We start from the raw sequence: 12,377 nt of genomic DNA on the forward strand, positions 1-12,377 counted from the left end.
ATATATCTTGTGATTAATGCCAGGCACTTAGCAGTCTATGCCGTGCCAACACATCATACAATAAGACAGTGAATATTTTGGAAGGTTTAAAAATTATGTGTTGAAAAAATACGCTTTAAAAAAAAGGAACAGCAAAAAAGTACATTTTTCGTTTTAATTTCACCAGTAAATATTAAAATATGAAACACTAAATCAGAATCTTAGAAATAATGAAAGGAATCTGAGTAGAAGAATCTCTTCTCAGAAGAAATAAAAATCCAATTTGAATTTAAAAAAGACTGATTAACGTCAGCACTTGCTAATATTTTTGTCGGACCAATAGAACTTTTATATACGATTCGGCATGAATTACAGAGCGATTTTCTGCTGGCCAAATTGCATCAATAATTGATTATGCGGAAGTTGCCAAACTGTGATATGCATTTTCCTGGAAAGGCACAAGATGTTTAGGCACTAAAGTGCCTAAAAATCTATTGCGCCTCTATAATCTCTAGTGCCTCTATAATCTATTTATTTTATTGAAAAGTGGTTTTGTTCCATTGCAAAACTTTGGATTGAAAAAACAGATTTCTTTGTTCTGTGTTTGGCGAATTGCACCTCTTACGAAAATATAGTCGAATTTTATTATGTGTGTCTTTTTCAAATTGGTGGAATTTCCTATTATTTTTGCTTCACTTGACATGAAGGTGGAAATAAATTATTTTCAAGTTATTTTGGCGTGTGTAATAAACATGCTTGATCTTTTGGGCTGAAAATTTGGAAATAAGTTTGCATCAAAGACATTTTTTTATTTAAAGGCCGGGGTTTACACTGTGAAAGTGTGAGAAAAGATCTTTTGCAAAATTAAAAAAAAATTATAATAAGCCTATTGGTTAAATTCTCACGATTTTAATAAATAAGTTCATTGGTTGCATTTTTCAAGTTTTATAAAATAACTTTTATCAAACGTTTATAGTATTGTCATGGCCTTTAAATAAAAAATATCTTTGATGAAAACTTTTTCCAAATTTTAAGCCCCCCCCCCCCCAAAAAAAAAAAAAAAAAAAAAAAAAAACCAATGGGTTTCCTTATGCACGCCAAAATAAGTCGGAAACAATTGTTTTTCACCGTCATGTCAACTGAAACAAAAATACTAGGAAATTCCACCATTTGCAAGACATATGATAAAATTCTATTATATATATATACATATACAGTCGAATCCCGTTTTAACGAATACTGTTGTCGCGGAAAATCTCGTTTAAACGTAAACTTTTCCAAAGTCGCAGATAATTTTACGTAAGAACAATACTAAAACCTGGAATTCCTTTATAGTGAAATTCCGTTATAACGAAGTGATTTCTCCAGTCTCTTGGAGTTCATTATAACGGGATTCGACTGTGTATATATATATATATATATATATATCAAATTTTATCATCGTAAATTGCATCGTCATCAGAGTCACTCACATCGAAAATTGCATAGTCATCACAGTCACTCACATCGTAAATTGCATCGTCATTAGAGTCACTCACATCGTAAATTACATTCCATCAGTGCCATTCATGTTGTTGCCTATGCCACACTGTTTAAAGGCCTTTACAAACGCTTCTTCCCTTCCACGACTTTTTCACCCAGCTGAAAACTTCCCTAATTCTTGGCTTCCTGATTTTCCTTGTTTAGATCTCGAGAAATTGTGTGTGCGCGAGTAATTTACTAATATATATAATACTATCCATACATAAAAGAACTTCCCCTATTTTGGTTCCTTTTATATACGGTAAAATACTTATATTTAGTACATAAACTCAATTTTAGCAAGCTCTATAATCTATTTATTACTTATTGCATACCCTGAACAAACTTTTATCGAATTCGCATCTTCAATTACGTTTCGTAGTCGAGAATCGTACAAATAACGTCAGAAAATATGAAGAAAAAAATTTGAGAGGAAAAAAGACATTTTTGTACTGCGTTTTTTTTTAGGGTGAAAGAAAGTAAAGAAAGAACAAACTAAAGAATACAGTATCCGTTCTTTTTCTAGGAGATTCAAACGGGGAAAACAACGGTTGTGAGTGTGAATGGGCATGTGCAGCACACAGCACTTGTTTGCCCAAGAGGTTTGCGAAAGAGCCTCGAACCTAAAGTCGTTACTTTTCCCACGTGGTTTTTCCGGCGAACAATATATATTTTTTATATACGTATATCGCTGTCCGAAGAATGGCCGGCCTTTCGCACCTACTATATACAATAAGAGGAAAAAGAACTTCACTTTAGGTTTTCGTCTTGTTAAGCTTCGTTTCTCGCTTTGTCAGATCTGTTCATACGACCGATTAAACACTAGGACTTTCTTTTCTATGGTTCGTTTGGAAAGTCTTCGAGGGGGCTCTAGCGAAATTGCGATCCGGCCATCCCTTTGAAAAATGATATCAGGTGCCCTCTTCTATAACCATTTGTGATAATATAGATCTTAATAGTACATGGATTTATAAATAGATATCACGTGATACTTAAATATCATTCACTCGATTATAGATTTAAACGAAAAAGTCATTTTAATTAATTCGCTTGTAAAATTAGCAAATTCATTTTGAGACGTGATCCATATTTTTACCCACATTTGTCTCATTTACCCGCGTATAAGAAACACTTTTTTACCCTCCTCTTTAGATGATTTGCATACCCCTACTACTACTATTAAGATTTTAATGAAAAGCAAGATATGCCTTACACAACGGTACTGCTACTGACTACTACTTAACCGTACATGCATCTCGTAATATTCTTCTGTGGACTAAGACAAATTTCTAACTAATAGGTGTATATCCGAACGGGCATTATGTGTGTGGACCAACTGTCAGAATTATGCTTGTTTCGTATTCTACTACTATTTTACCACAGAACAACTCCAGTCATATCACTATACAGCAATTTACTAATGAACGAGTTCTGTTGGAAATGAAGGCGCCATCTATCGGTGGTCGCTTCAGGCTAGTTAGGGAACATTTGTATTCTGCTGGTTCTGTCATTTATCGTCCATATTCTGAGGTCAAAATGTCCGGTGCCTGAATCTTCATGTTATGTTATATCGTGTTGAAGGTCTGTCAACTCTCCCGCAGTGGGTAAACCGTTTTACCCACATTTAATGTTGTTTTTCACTTAAATTTCCTCTGTATTTCGAATGCGAATATCTCGGTGAATACTGCACTTGAAAACGTGAATTTTTTGTTGTTGGCATCAGGAGAGAGAGGGCAGCAACTTCCTAATTGGGTTTTTGAGAACAGTGTGCATGCATAAAAGGTTAACTTTTTTATGTTGATGACTATACAAAACGCCTTGCTACATGTGTGAGATATCTGAGTACCACATGTTATTTGTGTACTTTTTAAAGTATGACGCTAGGATCCACGGTTCACCAATAAAATGCCGTGCGTGCTGTTGCCTGTGAACCCTGCCTAATTCTCACCGAGAAATTCAGATTGTTATCAAACTTATAAACCGCAGATTATATGCAGGAAATCGCGGTAAATTACTTTACGTGCAGACAAACTAACGAAGGGATTGAATTCCGGTGACAAATTTTAAGGAAAACAAAAAAATCACCTTTGTAAAATAATTGACTTTTATAGTGAAGGGATACAAGTAAGAGAAAATAGCATTCCACCTCAGAAAAATGGCCTGGACTAGTCACGGATCCGTATGTGTGAGATCATTTTGCACACAAAAACGGACACGTGTCGGCAATATGTATCATCTTAATTTGACCACGATGCAATCTCGGATTCCACGAAATTCTCTGAATAGTCTCATAAGCCGGGGAAAATAATTAAGACTAAAAGAAAAAAAAAAGTCATAAGTCTAGAACATGAGCAAAGTAAGGTATATAATATATAAAATCCTAAGAGGGAAAAGAGGAAAAACAGAAAATATATTCTGGAAGAAATGTTGTATTCAGAGGACCTGAAAACACTAAAAAAAAAAAAGAAATCTGTTTTTTTTTTCTAAAAAAATAAGAACAGACCGAACAATTTAAAAAGAAACAAACTTGCTCCCGAGCATTTATTCTGCCACGTCCACGGAAATTATTAAAAAAGTAGAGAAAAGTGCAGAACGAAATGAGATTTTTCTCAAGGTTTCTTCTCCACTTTTGTAGTTTTTTTTTCATGAATACATAAAGAAACTGACATTGTCAGGTTTTTAGGTTGAAACATGTTTCTAGAATTCGCTTTGAATGGTCAATATTTTTTTTTACTAGAAAATGAAAGATTTTCATTCTCTAATCAATGGTGAACGATAATTTGTTGCTTTCATTTTAAAAATCCATTGTGCTTCAAACTCTTCATGCAGTCTTCTAGTTGCGATAGGGAACACGAAATACAAATCATATCCACGTAAGAAAACATGACCGTCACCCGAAAGTGGTTCGAGGCATTGTAGTACCTTTAACACGGTCATTCTCATACTTTAGTTACTCGCGGCTCTCCTGCCCAATTAATGGCTTCTCCCTGGCTCGCTGGAATAGTTTGGTAGACATTTTCACACACACTTATAAAAGAACCATTTCAAAGCACAAAGGAGAACAAATCAATACTTCCAGCTCCACACTTTGGGAAATACTGGTTTAGTACCAACAGTACTTGTCTATTGAACTATGCAGATCACTGCATAGTTCACTGCACGATACACATACTGTACGTTTAGTGCTGTTTTCACGATGACTTTTGACGACAGTCTCGTTGCAGTGTTAAACATTGAACATATGTTTTGATTGGGAACTTATCGCCAAATGCGAGAGTTGATTTACGATTTCGCCCTAATGAATTTATGATTGAAAGATTAAAAAAAAAGAAAAAAAACCTTTTTGACATTTGGCTATTTTTATTATGAACCAATATCAAATGTATGGGTCGGCTCCCTATGAATCAATAACTGATAGCAGGGCCCAGCGACTTCCGCGAGCCGTTATTATTGCCAACTTGATGCGGCTGAACCGCATTCGTATTAAATCAGAAAGAAATGAAAGCGTTTTATTAGTGAATCAATAAATGGTAATATATTGCACGTGGGGGGCCTCCATTTCTCCTTCTCGTCACGTTCGCTGTTTAGGAACAACCCCCTACCCCCATGCATTTGTTGATTGGTGGTGCAATATAATATAATAAATCACGTTTAACCTGTGCAGCGGTTTAAAAAAATCGAATGTAAAAGTAAAATTTTATTAAATTTTAATTAAACTTATTTTTTTAATTACTTTTATCTTAATTCTTATTTAAGATCAAGAAACGAAGACGGTATGGAAGAGACAAAGAATCAGGTTGAGTATGAGAAAGAATCGAACCCACAAACTTCATTATGTGCGTCCCCTGCTCCAACGACTGTACCAATTGCGGATGTCGGTTACTGGTAAAATCAAGTATATCTATTGTTAAACGTTATCAAGATATATGTTGGCGCCCACCAACGGTCGCCAGAAAATCCCGCGTCAATCATGTGCATGCGCGTTCTGGCAATGTCCAACATGTTCAACACTACTACTACTACTTAACCGAGCATGCACCTCGTACACATTCCTCTACGGAATTTCTAACGAATCGGCACATGCCGGAAGGAGTGTTCTGAGTGGGTGAGTATGCTTGGCCCTAACGTATTTATGTTGTCGAGTCGCGCTTTTTTCGTGTTCATGCTGCCATCTCGCTTCCATTTTCCGAAGTAAAGATGGAAATGTTTGAATTTTAATGTTTTGTCAGTATCGTATTGTAGGCCTGCCTGCTCTCCGAGGAGAGACTTTTTGAAATGGGAGACCGGCTCCCATTCGTTCCTCAAAGTTGTTCGTGTTCAACACTAGAGAAACTGGAGAAACCGCGAGACACCCAGGCTCTGTCTCAAGAAGCAACGTAAGCACTTCTTCCCCCCATGCGGGAACCAGGGCATCTTTAACAAAACGAAAATTTATTGATGCGTCAAAGATCACATATAGTGCAAGGTAATTAAAAATTATATAAATCGGAGAATCTCAAACCAATCAAGTTAAAGTCAAAGTGCAACTGGCACCGATAATAAAAAAGTCACATAGAAAGTTGTACAAAATCATATCGCAAAAGGCACAATCAGAAGTTTGTTTGATCAAGGATTGTATGACAGAAGGGTAGAGCACACCATTGCGCACGGACAGTTCAATACACCCAGTGTAATTCACTTTTGATCACTGTTGAAGATCTTTAAAATTTCTCTGGGACATGTTCAACACACTGCAGCGAGCCGCTTCTGGACTTTAGTATAGTGAAGACACGTGTAAAGAGAAAAAAGTCTCTCTTTTAGTTCTTGATCAGTTAACTAACCACATTCATGGTTCTATTACCGGAGGACCTCCACAGGAGAATTTATAGAAAGCTTAATTATAAAAACTATCGTAATTCGTTATACACATTAAGCAGTATTATATATATACATATTCTTCGATTAATTTCTTTCTGAAATTTTCAATGTTCATATTTTTTGCTTTCTCCTTCCAGTTCGAACAATTAATTTTTTCCCATTTTAAAATGGAACTTTAACATTGTTTTACCACACTGCATATTACAGCTGCGTATGGCACTGGTATTGGTGAGCTTCGACAAAAATTAAATTTTCATAATGTACATTTTCTATGAATACGGCACGGTGCACATTTTAAGACAAGTGTGGGAAAGAAAAACGGAATTATCCTATTTTCATACGTGCTGTTCGATCAAACGAGAGATACGATCATCGTATATACTACCGGGATAATTTTCGGATATAGTTATCAATCGGTTAGTCATCAAAAATACCGATGCAATCACGTTAAGTGGAAAGCACTGTATCTAACATTTTGTAAGACGAAAGGAGATATAATAAGGGAATTATACTCCGAAACTGGAAAAGATACAGTTTTTCGTGATTAATTTAAACTATACATGAATATTATTGATACAAAATTTAGATCTTCAGTAATTAATTGAACACAAGATACGTGAAAATATTTTAGTGTTTTTGGGGCTAAATAAGCAAGGATATTCGCATATAATACGGTTTAATTAAAATTTTATCCTCCTAGGATTAGGTTCACGATATTTATTTGTATATTAGAAGACTTGGGAAATTATATAACATATATATATTAGAGTATTTATTAATTAAATTACTGATGCGAAACAATCTTACAACTCAAACAATATCAAATCCACGCTGCACCCAGGATCCACGTATTTACACGAGTTTTTAAAAGTTACAAATTTACATACAGGAATCACACACACAGGAATAAATATTTCCCTATAAAATCCCTTACAAGAATTATTACTCTTTTTGCGTTTGCTAGTCCTCAATATAATATTTTAAAGCAAAAAATTGCATTATTCAAAGAAATTTATTTTATTCAAAGTAAAGCGTATCCCAATGAAATAATTAATTAAAAGGACAGACTTAATCTCTCTCTCATACGTTTCTATCTCAAGCAAAACGAGGGAAAAGTCCCAGGTGAGACTCGGTAATTCTCCAGAGATGAAAGTAAACGTTTGACAAGCAATTAATATAGTTAATTGATAATTAGAAAATGGCGGAGGACGGGGCGGGTTTTACAGAAGGAGAAACTGGGGGAGAAATGAACACCTCTCTTGACAGAATCGGAATATTTGATGCCTCCCTCTTTTCCACTCTTCTATTTTTCAGGCTTCGCTTGTTCGTGCGTGTGGAGTGATATCAGGCAATTAAAATTTCGCATATTTAATTAATGCCGCATCTTGACTTATGAGTTTTGAAGTGAGCAGGGGCTGTCGGTGTTAAAATGCTACTAATCTCTTCTTGATAAATGGATGTGAAGTACGTAAGCTTCTCGACTTTGAAGGTGGAAGATGGTTTCCGACTTTCACAGACACATTCCATTGGATTCTTAATTTATAATGTTTAAAAAGGAAAGAAAAAAAAAAGAAATCTGTATATGCATCATGGTCAATGTGATAAATCCGGTTATTATGCATAATCGCAGACCGTTTTTGTGATTATGCATAACACCCAAGCGTCGTTGTTAATTCTCAGAATGCTTCCATCATCGACAGATGATGAGCGTAGTAGTCTGCTCAATCATTCTGTGAAGATACGAATTGTTTTTCATTGTCGACATGAAGTTCTGAAAATGAGGTATAGATGACGCATGCATATATATATCCTGATCTTTTTCATTTTTTGTTATTTCTTTAACAGATTTGCTTATACTCTGTATATAGGATCGGTGTACATTGTTGGGTAGTGGTAGAGTGCCTGCCTGTCCCAATCACTAGGTGATCGTGGGTTCGAACCCAGTTTCTCTGTTTGTATTATATACAAATTTTCTTCGATTGTATTTGTAACATGTGAGTTTGAGTGCCATCTATCTTTCACAAACAAAAACAACTGAAAAAAAGGCAATTTTTGTCATGCTGTTATTATGAGAGAAGCATTTCTCCGACAATTCCATAACCTAAGGATTAAACATGATAAATCGTATTAAATTCATCACATATGCCTATTATTGAGCATAATCACCATTTGGTATTGGTAAATATGGAAAATCAGTCCATCGCCATGATAACATGCACTATTTAGATGACTGCACTTGTGTGTCAGTCTGAACTGAATATAATGAAATCTGATTTAACGAATTTTTCTGAACATCCCCGAAATAACACCTATAATTAACCGTTGTTTGACAAATTTTGGAATCAGATCTCGTCATAATGCATTCCTATATACAAAATTTTATGATAATTCCCCGATATAAGGAACTCTAATTTAATCCATCTTACTATTTTACCCCAATATATAATGGACTATAGTTTAACAAATTACACGCGATCATAAGGACCAACATTAGGAACTTCCATGTAACAAATTCTCCGATCTAACGCATTTTTACACGTTCTGATTTTACGGGGACAGGATTCGGGGGGGGGGGGGGGGGGGAAAGGGATAATCATTGCATCTCGAAATTCCTTAGAATTTCGTTATATTGGGTTCCGATTATATTTATCAAACATGCTCTCGGACTCATTTGAGAATTTTTTTTCATGTTTATCAAATTCAACATTTACACAAGGGCGTTACGCATAATCATCGGCAAAAGCGATAAATTTAATGTGTATTTATAAAATTTTCCAGATACGCTTGGATATTCTGTACTATCACAGGTAATTTTAGTAGCATTTACCCGCCACTCTGGTATTATGCATAATCGCCGGTGTGAAAGTGATGAATTTATTAAACTCACCGAGACGATTAGCGATTTATACCCGGTTTTGTGCACAATAACCGATTTACACATTCACCGTAACATATACACATGGTAAAATATAAATCTCGAAATTATTAGTTCATATAATTGAAAAAAAAATTGAATTAGAAAAAAGAGAAGATAGATTTGAAAAAATATATATTTATATTGTGCATTTCTATTTTTATTGTTCTGTGTATAAGTCATTCTATTATATCCCACTTTATCTACCTTGCCACTGGTATATTGTACTCATTCTTGTATCCGTATGTGTTAACTCTATATCTTATATGTATTGTATGTGTTGTTATTTGGTTTTTGTCTACCAACGATTTTTTTTATATTGAATATTTTAATTTTTCCCCCTTATAGAGCGCATACTACATTTGTACTTTGGACTGGATTTTTGTTTACAAACACACACATGCTTTACACACACATGTACAAACTTATCTTTCTCCTTCACAACGCCTCAGAAAGGCTATTTGTAAGTCGTCAGACAGCCTCATTGGAGTGGGAAACGATGAAATAAATTATAAATTCTGTTGCCATTAATCTGGTATGCATCAGACCAGGAAGTACCTGATTACCGACATCGCCGTATTACTGGAAGGTAGTTGAAAGATGCCCAATAAATACAGTATCTGTGCACAGGCATGCCAGTTTATTTTTTCCATTCTATACTGTGCCTAAAAACGTCGGATTACTACAGAATGGGTGGGCCGGATTAGCATAGGCCGGGTTTTTATAGTACTACCTACTGTACACTCGAAACTGATAACGCATGTCCTAATTCTTTTAACACATATAGTATTCAAAACCTCAAGTTTTAAAATGATCAAACCTTTTTTTTGAATCTCCGTGCAAGCTGGATAAACTTCTCGAATGAACCACATTGGCATCACGTTTTGGTCAATAGAGGAAGCTGCATGAAAGCATATCATCGGCGGAAATATGAAAATCAGAGTCCTATAATGTGCAGGGTGTACGATTAAGAGCTTATTTCTGAAATTTCACTCTGTTACTGATTCTTACATAAAGTTTTTGTTGCGATGTTGACATTGGTGCATGAAGCACTGTTGGAGTTGTTTCATTTCAGCCACGAATTGCTGGTTGAAGCTTTACTAATGTTTCGGACGCAGAAGAGATTGAACAAAAGCTCAGATCTGGAGTTCTGTGATTTCTTTTCGTGCAGCGTCCTCCGTCGACAAAAACGTAAATTAAATTTTTCTTATGTGTCAAAAGAAAAAAAAACAGCCCCCATCGTGGGAATAACTTTTTCGCAAACCGCATTTAAAATATACCAATTCCTTTAATTTTTGTGAATTTTGAAACTATTCACGAATTTATGGAACGCCCTGTATTAGAATTTGAAATATCTCATGGCATATGGCATGCCGGTGTGATTTTAAATCAAGCAGTGGTGCCATAGAATACACACACGACTCATCCACTGGAAATCACTCTCTAAATTGTCACTTCTAATACTACTATGTTATTCTCCCACATGCCCCCCTCCGGTATAATCTCACGTCGCACTGTCTAAGAACCATCCAGTCTTATATATAAAGTGCTACAGCAAAGAATTATTTTGTTCGCTCAAAAAAAAACTGTCGGAAAATGCCATAGGAATAAAATAAAGAGGGGGAAAAAAAAGAGTTTATTGCTTCAAAAGATGCAAAGTTTGAGATCCGGGTTCTGTTTTTATTCAAAGAAATCGCAGTCGTGGTCTGTTTGGATACAAAATAGGAAAAGAGAAAGAGTAAACTGCTTTCCGTTTTATGTTTAAAAACTGAATTTAGGGTCATGTCGTAAACTAAATTATGCAGCAGTAAAAAAAAAAGGAGACGAACATGATTTTTAGATTTTATGGCTCGGGATAGAGCACCCCCATGTTGTTCGTTGTATTTTTATATGTTTACACGTCTTCAACCGAAAGTGGCTGAATTTCTCTAATCTTTACTACGATCTAACGATCTGTCCGAGGCGCCTCTCCTCTCGCCACACAATAATTTCAGCTTGTTGTATTTTGTTGTTGTTTTGTTTTCTCCTCTCGGTCGCCATCTTTCTCTCTCTCTCTCACACACACGCTGTCATAAGAAGTTCTTTCCATCACGAATACGTGGCTACCAATAACGGCCTTGTTTGGTAAAAATACGACAACTTTTACGACTGGTCTTCCTATGTCCACTGTATTCTATATTTTTTTCGTTTTTTTAACTTATCTTTTATTTCGAAATAATTTCTTTTGCTTGTATATTCCCTTTTGGGGAGAAAAATATTGCAGTATGTTCAATTTTATCTGTAGGCACAGAGAAATTAATATTTCTTCCCGTAAAAATTGAATTTTGTTAATATACAGTCGAGTTCGCTCATAACATACCCCCCTAGGTGATTCGGGAAGTTCATGTTATAAGCGAGGTTTTGAAATTAGCATGCATAGCAGCTGTATGTTATCATGAAGTGCACTATTGAGAATGTCCCGGACGAATTAGGGTTGTTCAGCATATAATTGAATTCAACATGGAATAATTATTGTTTTCGGATGATAGCTCCAAGGGGATTTTCAAAATGGATTGAAGTGAAGAACGTAGAGGATGGGTAGATTATGCATACATTTATTTCTTAGTTTAATTGATTTAAGTGGTATAATTTGAGTTTATATACATATGCTAACGATTTTCATTGAAAATTGTCAACATTAATACAATAAATTTGAAAAAAAAAACCAACTAATGTTTATGTATTTTACTTGACATAAATCAACATGCTTTTGCATAGTCTTTCAATTAATAGCTCTTAAAACAGAGTGTGGATTTCCGCTATTTCATGCTGTTTTCGCAGAAATGCATAGAAAGACGATTTTTTAAAAAAGTAAATATGATTTTAATATTAGAATTATTTGTTTCTAACAGGTGTTGCTTTCTATCTGTAGACCATTACTGTGCTTATGCAGTTATCTACAGTTAATGTTGTTATTTCTGCAATGAATCCTTTTTTTATATAAAAATTCCCACGACTTTCTGTGGAAAAAAAAAATCAAGATGTCACATGCATTCAGTACATCTTGCAAGTAACATAAGTCAGTTTGGCTTCATTTTTTCAAGTTTTTGTTTACAGTGTGTTATAT

Source organism: Pholcus phalangioides, unplaced genomic scaffold (assembly GCF_987345545.1).
Source record: "Pholcus phalangioides strain wild (caught in Gottingen) unplaced genomic scaffold, Ppha-v1.0 ptg000022l_1, whole genome shotgun sequence".
Classification (NCBI taxonomy): domain Eukaryota; kingdom Metazoa; phylum Arthropoda; class Arachnida; order Araneae; family Pholcidae; genus Pholcus; species Pholcus phalangioides.